Raw genomic sequence first — 12425 nt, 5'->3', positions numbered from 1 at the left:
TGGGACTTACTCGTGAGTAAATAGCTTAGATCCGGAGGATAAACTACTGATTTAAGAAGAAGAATGAACATACTTTAACAGCAACAATTAAAAGTGGGATCCTATACCCACTTACCTGGAAGTGAGCTCCGCTGAACAAAACTGAGCTGGCTTTTGAGTAGACATGTCTAGAATTGTGCTGCATGGCCGCAATTCTATGCTTATTTATTTGGGAGTAAGTCCCATTGAACAAAGATACCCAGCAGGGAGCAGGAAGATTTTTTCCCCCAGCAGCAAATGTTTAAAACTACTAAAATCTGGGAGAGGGCAGAGAGGGATGGGCCGAATGCATTGGAAGAGACAGTAAAATGGGCGAACTAGTTGAATCCCAGCATCAAACTTCTGTTGATTTAAGGTGGTCACATGTTTGAAAGAAATTCAGTTAAAAATAATGGGACTTCTTACAAAGGAAATATGTTTAGAGAATCGGGAGATCCCGTCCAACTAAGACCAATAAGAAGAAATCCACCCCTCCCCCAGTCGCTCTTTATTGGTCTTAGCCACCTCGGGTATGATTCATGGAAAGGCGGACTATAAACGCTTGATTTTAGTCTCAAGACTTCCACTTAACCAGTTGGTGAGTCGGGAACTAATAGAAATAAATTAAGAATTTGTTTAAAATGTGCATTTTTAATCCGAGCGGTCTTCGTTTGCTGTCCTCAGACTTCCTACTCTGAAGTAAATGCTCTGGAGTTGTTCATTTGAACAGAGTATTTACCTGGTGATGAGTTTGAATGAGTGTGTGCCTAAGGAAGAAAGCCAGTACTCACAGATCCACTGGATCTCCTTCCCGCCTCCTCTCTCTCTCTCTCTCTCTCTCTCACACACACACATACAGACAGAGGGGGAGCGTGGCGGCTGGCAAGTTCACGAATGCGTAGGTTATCTTAAAACTCTTCCATACACAATGAGGGAGTGGTGCTATTTATTTTAGGATACTGTACTTAATAAGAATTCACTCTGAAGTCTGTGGGACTCTGAGTGCATCCACTTTGCTAGGTCAGACCAAAGGCCTATCAGGTCTTCGTCAGTACACACCACACATTTAAAGCGCATCTCCCCCCCCCCCCCAGCATCCTGGGAACTATAGTTTATTAAGGGTGCTGGAAATTGCAGCTCTGTGAGGGGTAAACTACAGTTCCCATTACGGATTCTTTTTTGGGGGGTGGGGAAGTTCCAACAATGGTCATCATCAGCCAGTTCCTACTAGGAAACGGGGCAAGAAGGTAGAGAGAGCCATTCCCTGTTGCTTGCCCCCAGATACACCGTAGCTCATACTATAGGTGACCTTTTGAGGTCTTATTGATAGACAGGACTCTGGCTGTACAACCCTCTGCACACGTACCTGGGAGTCGGCCCCCTTGCACTCAAGGCAAATTACTTTTGAGTCAGCATACTTAGGATTCCGCTGTAGATCTTCTTCTTTTAAGCTATCTAAGCCTTCCTGCTGGGACCGCAGTTAAAAGTGCCATAAGATAATGACGCGTTAGATCAATGTGACAAATGTGTCATTGAAATGGCGGAGACGGGAGGTGTCATCTGGCTGTTGGTGTTTATGGGGCACTTGGACTTTCCTCTAGTAGACAAAGCCTCGATCCTCAGGCTTAAAAACCCACACACAGAGTAAATCCCATAGAAAGCGATGGGACTTACTTCCCCAGTCCTGCGACCCGGGTTTACGTTTCTGGCGGGGTATAAATAAAGATAATAATAATAATAATAATAATAATAATAATAATAATAATAATAATAATAATAATAATAATAATAATCAGAAGTGAACGCCACTGAGCTAAATGGGGCTCGCTCTCAAGTAAGTATGCCTATGTTGCAGGCTGTCCCGCTATGTTGTGGATCGGGTCCTCCGCCTCTTCCTCGCCCCACTAGGACGACTTTTGTCAATCACTGCCTTGTCCCGGGTGCCTTCCTAGATTCTCACCCTGCAAAGGGTTCCCCTCTCGGATCGGGGGCTGACCTGCAGCCCCAGCTCCGCTCTCGTCGCCGCCGCTCCGGTGTCAATGCTGCTCAGCAGCACTGCGGCCAAATAGCCACGCCGCCAAAAGCCCTCTCTCCCTCCTCCTCCTCCTGGTTGAGCGGAAGAAGGCAAAAAATAAAACAGCTTTTGTGGGGTTTGCTCTATTATTTTACCGTAAATCTTGGGCAATCCTGGAACTAATTATCGAGAGGATATGTCTCAATTTGTTCTGCATTAATGCCACGTTGGGAATGGAGTCGGGGCCGCAGCCAGAGCAGACACTCGAGCACATGAAATTGATGAACTGAGACTTGCTCCGAGTCCCGAACACACCATCTGGAATTCCAGTCTGAGGTTACAACGAGAAGTTCTGACCCCAGATTCAACTTTGGGGAAGAACAAGGGGGAGACAAAGAAAGAAAGAAAAGGGAGAGGGGTCTCTAGAGAGAGATAAACAGGGAGAGTTGCCTTTTCTGCACCTGTAGGAAACACAATGCTCTAATCTCTCTTTTCTCAGAACATGATTCCTCTCGAAACGATCCGACCAACACTTGTCTGCCGGGTGGAGGGCAGTTATACTGTCATATCTTTTCTACCCTAAAGAACGAAAGATTTCAGCGGCGGTTTCCGAGCAATTCCCTTGACGCTAATAGCTTGCCCCAGAGAGGAAGGCGTTGTGGATTAGCACGCCAGGACATTATCTGTATACAGTAGTGCAGTGGCAAATTCAGAAGTGCAGGGTCCCTTCATGAGAGTCACAGCCACGCCTCTTCCCCCTTTTTTGCTGCTGGGTTGACAATGAGATCCTTGTTAATGCCTTCTTTCACAACAACAGAGGTACCTAGGAGCCAATAAGCATGAAAGGGGAGAGTGTTAGCTACTGAAAAGAGTCTTCGCAATGGCTGACTCACCACCTTTTACTTCGATTGGCTCCAATCAACAGGAAAGGATAAGGAAGCATGTTAGAAGACTCTTCTCAGTGACTAACACACTTCCCTTTCATGCTGATTGGGTCATAGGATTCTGGAGACATAGGGACCCTGCTAAGACCCTGCTCCCAAAAAAGTAAGGAGTCTAAGACCCCAGAGACCCTGGGCGACAACACCCCTGTCTATATAGTGCCAGGAAATAGCATATTGATGTGGAGAGGTGGCAGGGTTCATCAGGTCGGGAGTCTGCAATCCATGAACCTCTTATGCAGCTCCGCTTGTTGAGCTTGAGCTGCCTCCTGCATCTGTGATGATGTTTCATAAATCCATTAATCCTGTTGACTGGAGTCAAGTTCTGGAGGAAACCGAAGCCTTGGTTGGAACCTCACCCCATCAGGATTCCTGCACACAGAGTAAACCTCAAAGCTATGTGTCCTACCTACTAAAAAAGAAGCCCATTGAACTCAGTGGGGTGTGCAACAGAATCCTATTCATGTTTGCTTGGAAGGAAGTCCAGCCGGTGTTCAACAGGGATTACTTCCTTCTAAGTATGGTTAAATTGCAACCTTAGTTCCGAATAAACATACATAGGATCAGGCTGCCTTTCTGTTTACTAGGACTTTGATTGATAGTCAGACAAGCCCACCTCAAACATCTTTAGTCTGAAGCAAGCCTGAGTGAGTTCTGTTGGAAGTGGGGCAAGAGCAACTCCTGTTTTGTTCTTTTGTTTAAGTTCCAGAAGGGAGATAGAGCTAGGGTCCTCCAAATGGGTAGGCTTGATTACCTTTACCTGTGATGCTCTGACTGACTTCCTTCCATCATTAGACTGATATGTCTTAGGGAAGCTTATGTGCCCCTCCACCTTCTGCCCTTTCCTCTCTTCTCTTCTTCGACTGTCTGAAAGAGAGGAGACACTTTTGTCTCTGCTCTCTCCCTCCTGAGCCATGAGGCCAACTCCCAAACCTGGGCATTGCACCTCCCACTTAGTTAGTTAGTTAGAACTAGGTATGCCTTTCTATCTACTATGTATTTCTATAAATAAAGTAGCTTTTCTTATTTTACTAAGTCTCAAGTCTCAGTGATGCTGATGCAGGGTAAAAGCCTGCTTACTTAGGTAAACACACACACTGGCACACACACATTTCAGACCGTTGACAATCTCTGCTAACATATATACATAAATTTACACAAGTTCAACCACCCTCGAATAAAATGAAATGGACTACCTTCAAGTCGATCCTGACTTATGGCAACCCTATGAATAGGGTTTTCATGGTAAGCAGTATTCAGAGGGGGTTTACCATTGCCTCCCTCTGAGGCTAGTCCTCCCCAGCTGGCTAGGGCCTGCTCAGCTTGCCACAGCTGCACAAGCCAGCCCCTTCCTTGTCTGCAACTGTCAGCTGGGGGGCAACTGGGCTCCTTGGGACTATGCAGCTTACCCATGGCTGCACAGGTGACAGGGCATGTAACCCCTGAGCCACTCACTGTGGGGGTGATCTTGAGCTGGCCCTTTACACCCAGGAGACACGAGCAGGGATTTGAACTCACAGACTCTGGATTCCCAGCCAGGCTCTCCTCCCCCCTGTGCTATACCAGCTCTCACTGTGCTATTTACATCCCTGTAAATATGCTTAAAATCGCAGCCTCATTTAAGCCCTGTAGTGATTTCAGCAGTATTTGTAGCCAGTGAGTTCAGGATGGCAGCCTTGGCCATTTTCAACAAACAAACAAACAAACAGTTTTAAATTGCTCACATAGTTTTCGCAGATTGACCTGAAAAGCAGTTTTAGGTCCCTGCTTTGCACCTTTTTGCATTTGGCAGTTGCATGCTATTTTCCTCTCAGCTGTCCTTCCCTCTGCCCCCACCCCCAGCGATGTCTCACCTTGCACCAAGCTTCATTTTAAATGAAGTACGAGGGTACTACAGGGGTCTTGTTAAATTTATTAGCATATTGCTAGGGCAAAACCAAACATAAATCACCAGGCTGCATAAAGCCATAAAATATCCCTCTACAGCTCGTTCCAGCCAAGATTCTGGTGAATAAGAGTTCATATAGGTCTAGGTATTGGTAACGTGTTTCAGATCTATGCGACGTTTTACAAATCTCAGACGCACAATAGGATCTATGCAAATATTAGCTGGGGCTACTCAGAAAGTGTAGTTGTGATAAGGCTTCTCAAATATACAAGAAAAATAAATGCTGGTCTAAGACTTTCCCTGCTTAATTTCAGCATTTACACTAACCATTTTTAAATGAATGCAGATGAGTCCCCCCCCATTCCCCACAATTACTGTGGAAGTCATCAATCCTATGTGTATTATTTTAAAATAAAGCCCCAACTTATTTCAAGTAGGAAGGTTCAGTATGCCAGCCAGTTAAAATTATTTAAACTCTCAGAACAGTTTATAGTAAAATCACAATTTAAAATAATGGCAGCATAATCCGATGCGTATCTAATCCGAGATAATTCCCATTAAACACAAGGGGACTTTTCCCCAGGTATAGAGCAGAGCTGGGAGACTCTTTTTCAGCCAGAAGGTCACATTTCTTTGTGGGAAACCTTGTGGACAGCATGCCAGTGATGGATAGACTGGAGCCAAAAGTGGGCAGGGCCAACAAGAACACCAGAAGAGCCCTGCTGGATCAGGCCAAAGGCCCATCTAGTCCAGCATTCTGTTCTCACAGTGGCCAACCAGGTGCCCTTGGGGAGCCCAAACGCAGGACCTGAAGACATACCAAAGGTAGGTGGGGTTATTCCACCTCTCTCTCTCTCTCTCTCTCTCTCTCTCTCTCTCTCACACACACACACACACACACACATACACACACACTTGCCATCTATCTGTTCAATTCCCTCTCTTCCCACCCCTTTCCTCTGTATCACCCCTTTTCTCATATGCTCTTTTCTACAGGGTTGTAACCTGGAACATGAACATCACAATAAAATAAGATACAGCAATCAATCAAATAAGACAAAAGGCCATCAGAGAACTTCATCAGACACTTAAAAGGCCTAGCCAAAGATTTTCTTTTTTCACCTAGTGATGAAGAGGGGGGGGAAAGTTTGCAGATGTGCCTTGGGAGGGTGTGTGGGAGAAATATCCAGAGATGGGGCGCCACAACAGAAAAGCCCCTTTAAGGTTGTTATCCTTAGCCCACATGCATCAGGATGGTAAGCATATTTACTGGCCCACTGCATTACTCCCTTATTAGTATCTTTCTACGAAACATATTGCCCTGATATCAATGAGCCTTGCTTCCAAGTAAATGAGCACAGTGAACATTAATTGCTATGAAGCCCCAGACTCTTTGTTGCCAGAGACTCCTGAGTTTTGCTGCAATGGACTGATACTGCTACTTTTCTACACCAGTAGGACTCAGAAACAACTAACAGTACAATCCCATCCATGCTTTCTTAGTTCAACGGGACTTACTCTCAGGTCAGTGAATATACGATCATCTCATTTGTTGCATGTACAGCTCTCAAGAGGATGTGCAACCCTTTGGAGGTAAATCCAGCTGTGTTCAATGGAGCTCTGTGGAAGCTGGTCCATTAGGGCAAATGGGGCACTGTTCCCAGCCAGCCAGTCTGCTGTCAATCAGCCCCCACCTGCCTACTTACAACCAATCAGGTGGTCACTGTGGCTATCACTGGCTCTGGCTTCACTTCCTGTTGGATTCCCTGCCTTCTGTTCTACCAGTCCCAATGGGTACCAACCACTGCTACAATTTACTCCTAAATAAGCGTGCATAGGATTGCAGCCTTGACTGCAGCTGACTAGATTGGGCCCATTATATGGAGATTATTCCATTTGCTTTCAGCATGAAACAATAAATCTTGAAAAACATTGTAAAGCATTTAATTATGAAAAACATGAACTGTAAATAATACAACATTTTGTGGAAAAAGGAAATCTGATCCACAACTTAGAAGAAACACAGAAAGAAAATGATTCAAATGAGCTCATATGAATATGCCATGATTGTGTTCAGAAATATACAAAGTAACAGAAAAAGGCTCCCATTATAGTAGACATACTTCTCCAGTGAATTAAGAAGCATGTTTGGATTCAAGATGTTTAGATGAGTCATTGTGGCGTAGTGGTTAAGGTGTTGGACTACGACCTGAGATACCAGGGTTCGAATCCCCACATAGCCATGAAGCTCACTGGGTGACCTTGGGCTAGTCACTGCCTCTCAGCCTCATGAAAACCCTATTCATAGGGTCACCATAAGTCGGAATCGACTTGAAGGCAGTACATGTTGGTAACTGGTAAGACACGGAGATGTTGGAATGGGAGACAATGTTTGTAGTTAGTTACCTGAACCAGTGGGAAGTGCTCGACAGAAAGAGTAATGTTTGTGTTCCTCTCACTGACTCTTTTGTTACTTTCTTTGTTGGGAGCCTTTCTTCCTCCCCCTTCTCAGACAACATCCCTCCTTTGTTCTCCGTTCATGTTGTAAGGATGTGCCATCCTGAGCTCTCACTCAGTGAGGTAGCTATGTATGCTAGAAGGAAATAAATCTTAATTTTTCTTTCTCACCTATACCAGCAGTTGTAACAGACTGATTTGTTACAACTGCTGTGTAACTCTGCTGGCTTCCAATAGGAGAGGCAATTCTGATGAGTCAACTTAAGCTATTTGTAACAGTCTAGAATAGTCAAGGCCACATTTATTGTAGCAAAACTATACTGCAAACAGCTCACAAGAATGAAATGTTCTACATCTCCCACCCCAATTAAGGGCCAACACTTGGGACTGACTGTGATTTTGTATGTGAGATTTTGTATTTCTACTCTTTAATTTTCCTCCAGAAGAAACATTTGTTGGTAGCAATGAGAGGAGATTTTTGGTGTCACTTTACTCTTCAGAATCACAGGCACTGATGATATTTACAACTAAATCACCTTCAACAGCACAGCACCCACTGGTTCCTCTGTGACTTTTGCGGCCACTTGTCCCAAAACTCATTTCAACATGAAGTAGGATGACATTTCAAATGTCATGATAGCAGTAGATATTTTATTGCCTAAGTTGTAAAAAAAATGTAGACTGCAAATCACTGACAAAGCTTAACAAATAATTAAAACGCATCTTTCACATGCCATGTAACTATTTATGAGGAGCAGCGGAATCCATGGACAGCTTACTGCTTCTTCAATCTGAGTGATTGTTGTTTTTAACAGTTCAGGTTGCAGTCCTATACCCACTTACCTGAGCGTATGCCCCACTGAACACAGCCAGACTTATTACTAAGGAGACATGAATAGGACTGCGCGGCAAATGGGCCTATGTTCCAGGTAAGCATGCCAAAGGCGCAAATCCCTTTGCTCCCATCTGAGGCTGAATTCATGGCTTGTATCCACTAAGAATTTACCAGATGCTATATACGCAGAATGTTTTCTTTTGTATGTACAAAATTTCACATTAATCTCTTAAACAGATTAGCAGACTAGCATCCTTCACCAAGAACTCCACCAGTTCTTGATGCTCCTCCCCAGCCCCTCCCTCTCCCCATTTTATGGCAGGAAAAGTCCTTCCATTAGGCAACAATTGAAGTACCAGATTAAAAAGTATACAAGAGTCTGTAAAACAGTAAAATTCTTTGTTTGCAGGACTGTCCAGGGGAGACAATTTTACACGTCTAATATTTTACAACTTAATTCCTGGGACCGTAGCTCTTGCATACTGTTATTAAGAAAAACAGGGCTTGGATAAAGTCCAATGCCTATCATACTTTATTTGGCAGTTTGCACTAAAATACTGTTTAGGCAAAAAATATGTATGTGTTTGAGTGTGTTTTCATACAGTAAAAGGACTTTCCCTTTCATGCACACAATATCTCACCTCACCTATCAAAACTTAAGTTCTCTAAGCTGCCTTTTGCCATGGAAAACTTTTCCTAGTCCACACTGACAGGCCTTATTCCTTCAGCAATCAAGCTGCTTCTTACTGCTGCATGCAAATATATGACAATGTAACTAGTTTCTCACAATTTTCCACACAAGCAACGAATATGAAACGTAACATCTTTCTGATTTACCTTTATGTAGCAATAGGATAAAAATACAAATCCTCTTTCTATTTTTTTTAAAGTAGTATCATTCTTCTACAGATGTTCTCAAACTAACACACAGGAAGAAGTTGGTAGTGGCCATTTTCAGTAAATGTGAATCTAGAAGAATGCCCTGCTTGGAGAGAATGATTGGCTAGAACCCTGAGCAGGAGCATTTGTTTTAGAAGAGGAGGATACACTGCAAAATTATCTTGCAGATCCCACTATTGCTACTGCTGCTGCTGCTTCTTTTACTGTTGCTATTACTATATTTTCTCCAATATTAGACATGAATGCACTGAATATTCACTGAATATGAATCTACAAGATAAATTCAATTTTATTTCTAAAATATGGATAATTCGGCCTAAAAATATTTAACATTCTTTTAAAAGATGACAGAAATGGATTTTTTGTTGTTAAAATTCTTCTCTTTGAAGCAAATGCATTAATATAGGATGTGTTCTTTGTGAAGCCTGGTGAGCATTATCATTAGTCTTATCACTTCACAGGCTTTTCCACTCAAAGGGAACCACTTCACCTGTTACCAAATTCTATAATGGAAGAATTAGTACGTTATATGCATGAAGATAGTAGTATATGCTGTACACAACTAAATCACAGCTTTCTAACCCTTATAGATAAAATAGTGTTTTGCATGCATATAATGTCATGATGACACATTCATGATCTATGTTTACAAGGAATGCTTTCTGTGGTCAAATTTCATGACAGGTGAAGAAGTCCTGAGTATTAGTGATACCTAAGCGGACTGGAAGGGAGACATTGTCTTTCAGTCTCCTTGGCTCTCTACAATGACTTTGGCCTGAGCATTAGAACTACAAAATGTGGGAACCACACATATCAGGATCTGAATGCAAATCTTCTTCATATACCAAGACAGGGTATATATATAAGACTGCCTTCCTGTGTATGAAACTACATATCAGTCAAAACCATCCAGTGAGAGCCTTCTACAGGTTCCACCACCAGCAAAGGTTAGGTGGTTGGTTACAGGAGAGAGGACCTTTTCTGTGGTGGCACCCAAGCTTTGTGACATCCACCCTAGGGAGATTTGCCTTGCATCATCAGTGCCAAGGGTGGAGAACCTGTGGCCCTCCAGATATTGTTGAACTCTGATTCCCATCAGCCTCAGCCAGCATGGCAATAGTCAAGGATGATGGGAGTTATAGTCCAGTAACATCCGAAGAGCCACAGGTTCCCCACCCCTGAGCAATACTATCATTTAGAAACCACGGCTATGACTATCTTATTTTCCTGATATTTTTAAAAAATGGCTTTTATGTGTTCTCATAGTTTCCTGATTTTTTTCACCACCCCTATTCTGTTTTATTGTTGCTTTGGTCTGCTCTATGTAAAGGCAGGATTTTTAATTCATTGAATGAGGGATGGGGAATGTCTGGCCTTCCAGATATTGATGGATTCCAACTGCCATCAGCCCCAGCCAACACAGAAAACCATCAAGGATGATGGTATTTTGGAGTCCAACACTTGGAGGGCCACATTCCTCAGCCCTGCTTTAAATACATACATACATACAACCTCTTCATCTTTTCTACACAAAAATCATTTGAATTTCACTTTCATAATACATTTTAAAAATATTTCCTTCCTCTTCTTAATATACTTGCAGTGTATACTGTAGGCTTTTAACACCAAGAATAGTAAAAGTCTGTTTTTGTTGTTCATAGAATCATAGAATAGTAGAGTTGGAAAGTAACTTTCTCCTTACTCAAACTCCTTACATCCCACTGCAACACAATATATTAATAGGTCACATTTGTAAATGACACTATAACTGTTCGGTATTATAAAAATACACACAGAAATAGGAACTGATTTGGTTGGTCCTATTTCTTAGCAGAGTTGTAAAAATACAAGCAGCAGAATGAGAATATAAACCAGCTCCACCTTTCTCTATATAAATAACAACAGACACAATCCTTTAGGTAAAAGAAAAGAATATTTACTTACGACCTTTCATATGTTTAGAAGAACATAGGCTCTAGCATGGAAGAAAGAAAAATAGTCTCAGTCCATCTTGGTCTTTAGTAATGGATGCTCTCAGAGAGAGCATCTGTGCCATGTGGCCTCTCTCAGTGGCGGATAGATCAGCAAAATGGAGAATATTCAAAAATCCCCCAGGACAAAGGAGGAGGAAGTCAGGTAACTAACCCCCACCTATTAGGAAGTTACATCATGGTAAACAGGTACATGGGATATTTCCCAAATATCCCTTAAAGTGACCATGCAATATTTGCCTATTCCAACAATAACTTAGCTGATCATTATAATAAAGTCTCTGAAAAATTACTTAGGGGAAAGGTGAGACAAATCTAACAGAAATGTGAAAGTTGCCTATATTCCATATTTACTTAAAGTGTAATGCTGACTTTAGGTTTCCATCCCCCTCTAGGATGCACACCTTCATGTGGTGAGGGGGTTTGAGAGTGTCGAAGAAGGTGAGAGCAATGCCATCAGGGGTCTAGACCAAGAGGATAGACTCCTAGGAGGGGCACCCTAGGTGGAATGGTCAAAGCTGAGACACCAGATTAAGATGCATCCAAACTCAGAGGAAGGCAATGGTAAACCACCTCTAAATATCTCTTACCACAAAAACCCTATGAACAGAGTATCCAAAATGCAACTCAAGATAGTGCTGGAAGATGAGACCCCCAGGTCAGAAGGCACTCACCGAGCTACTGGGGAAGAACAAAGGACAAGTATGAGTAGCGCTGTGAATAATGATGTAGCTGGGTCAAAGCCAAAAGGAAGCCCAGAGACTGATGCGCACAGATGTGAAAGGAGAGTCCGGAGTTGTATGACGCACACAATAGGAACATGGAATATGATAAGCATGAACTAGGGAAAGTTAGAAATTGTCAAACAAGAAATGGAATGTATCAACATTACAATACTTGATGTGAGTGAATTAAAATGGAGGGATATGGGACATTTTCAATCAGGCAACTACAAAATATTTTATGCAGGAAATGAGAAATTAAGAAGAAATGAAGTTGCTTTAATAGTGAGAAGTGATGTAGCAAAAGCAATTAGGAACTATAACGCAAGGTCTGAGCGAATAATATCAATGAGATTTAACGGGAAACCTATAAACATAGGGGGTTGGACTTAATGGCCTTATAGGCCCCTTCCAACTCTACTATCCTATGATTCTATGAACATAACCATCATCCAAATCTACTCTCCAATGGCAAATGCAGGAGAAGAGGAATTGGAGAGATTTTACTCAGAAGTACAGGAAGAAATTGATCACACACCAAAACAAGATGTGCTGATAATCATGGGGGACTGGAATGCAAAAGTAGGAAACAGAGAAGAACTAGGAATTGTGGGGAAATTGGGCTTAGGAGATAGAAATGAAGCAGGAGAAAGACATTG

This window comes from Rhineura floridana, chromosome 2, assembly GCF_030035675.1.
Source record: "Rhineura floridana isolate rRhiFlo1 chromosome 2, rRhiFlo1.hap2, whole genome shotgun sequence".
Lineage (NCBI taxonomy): Eukaryota > Metazoa > Chordata > Lepidosauria > Squamata > Rhineuridae > Rhineura > Rhineura floridana.
The sequence above is the reverse complement of the archived record's forward strand: the minus strand, read 5'-3'. Positions refer to the sequence as shown.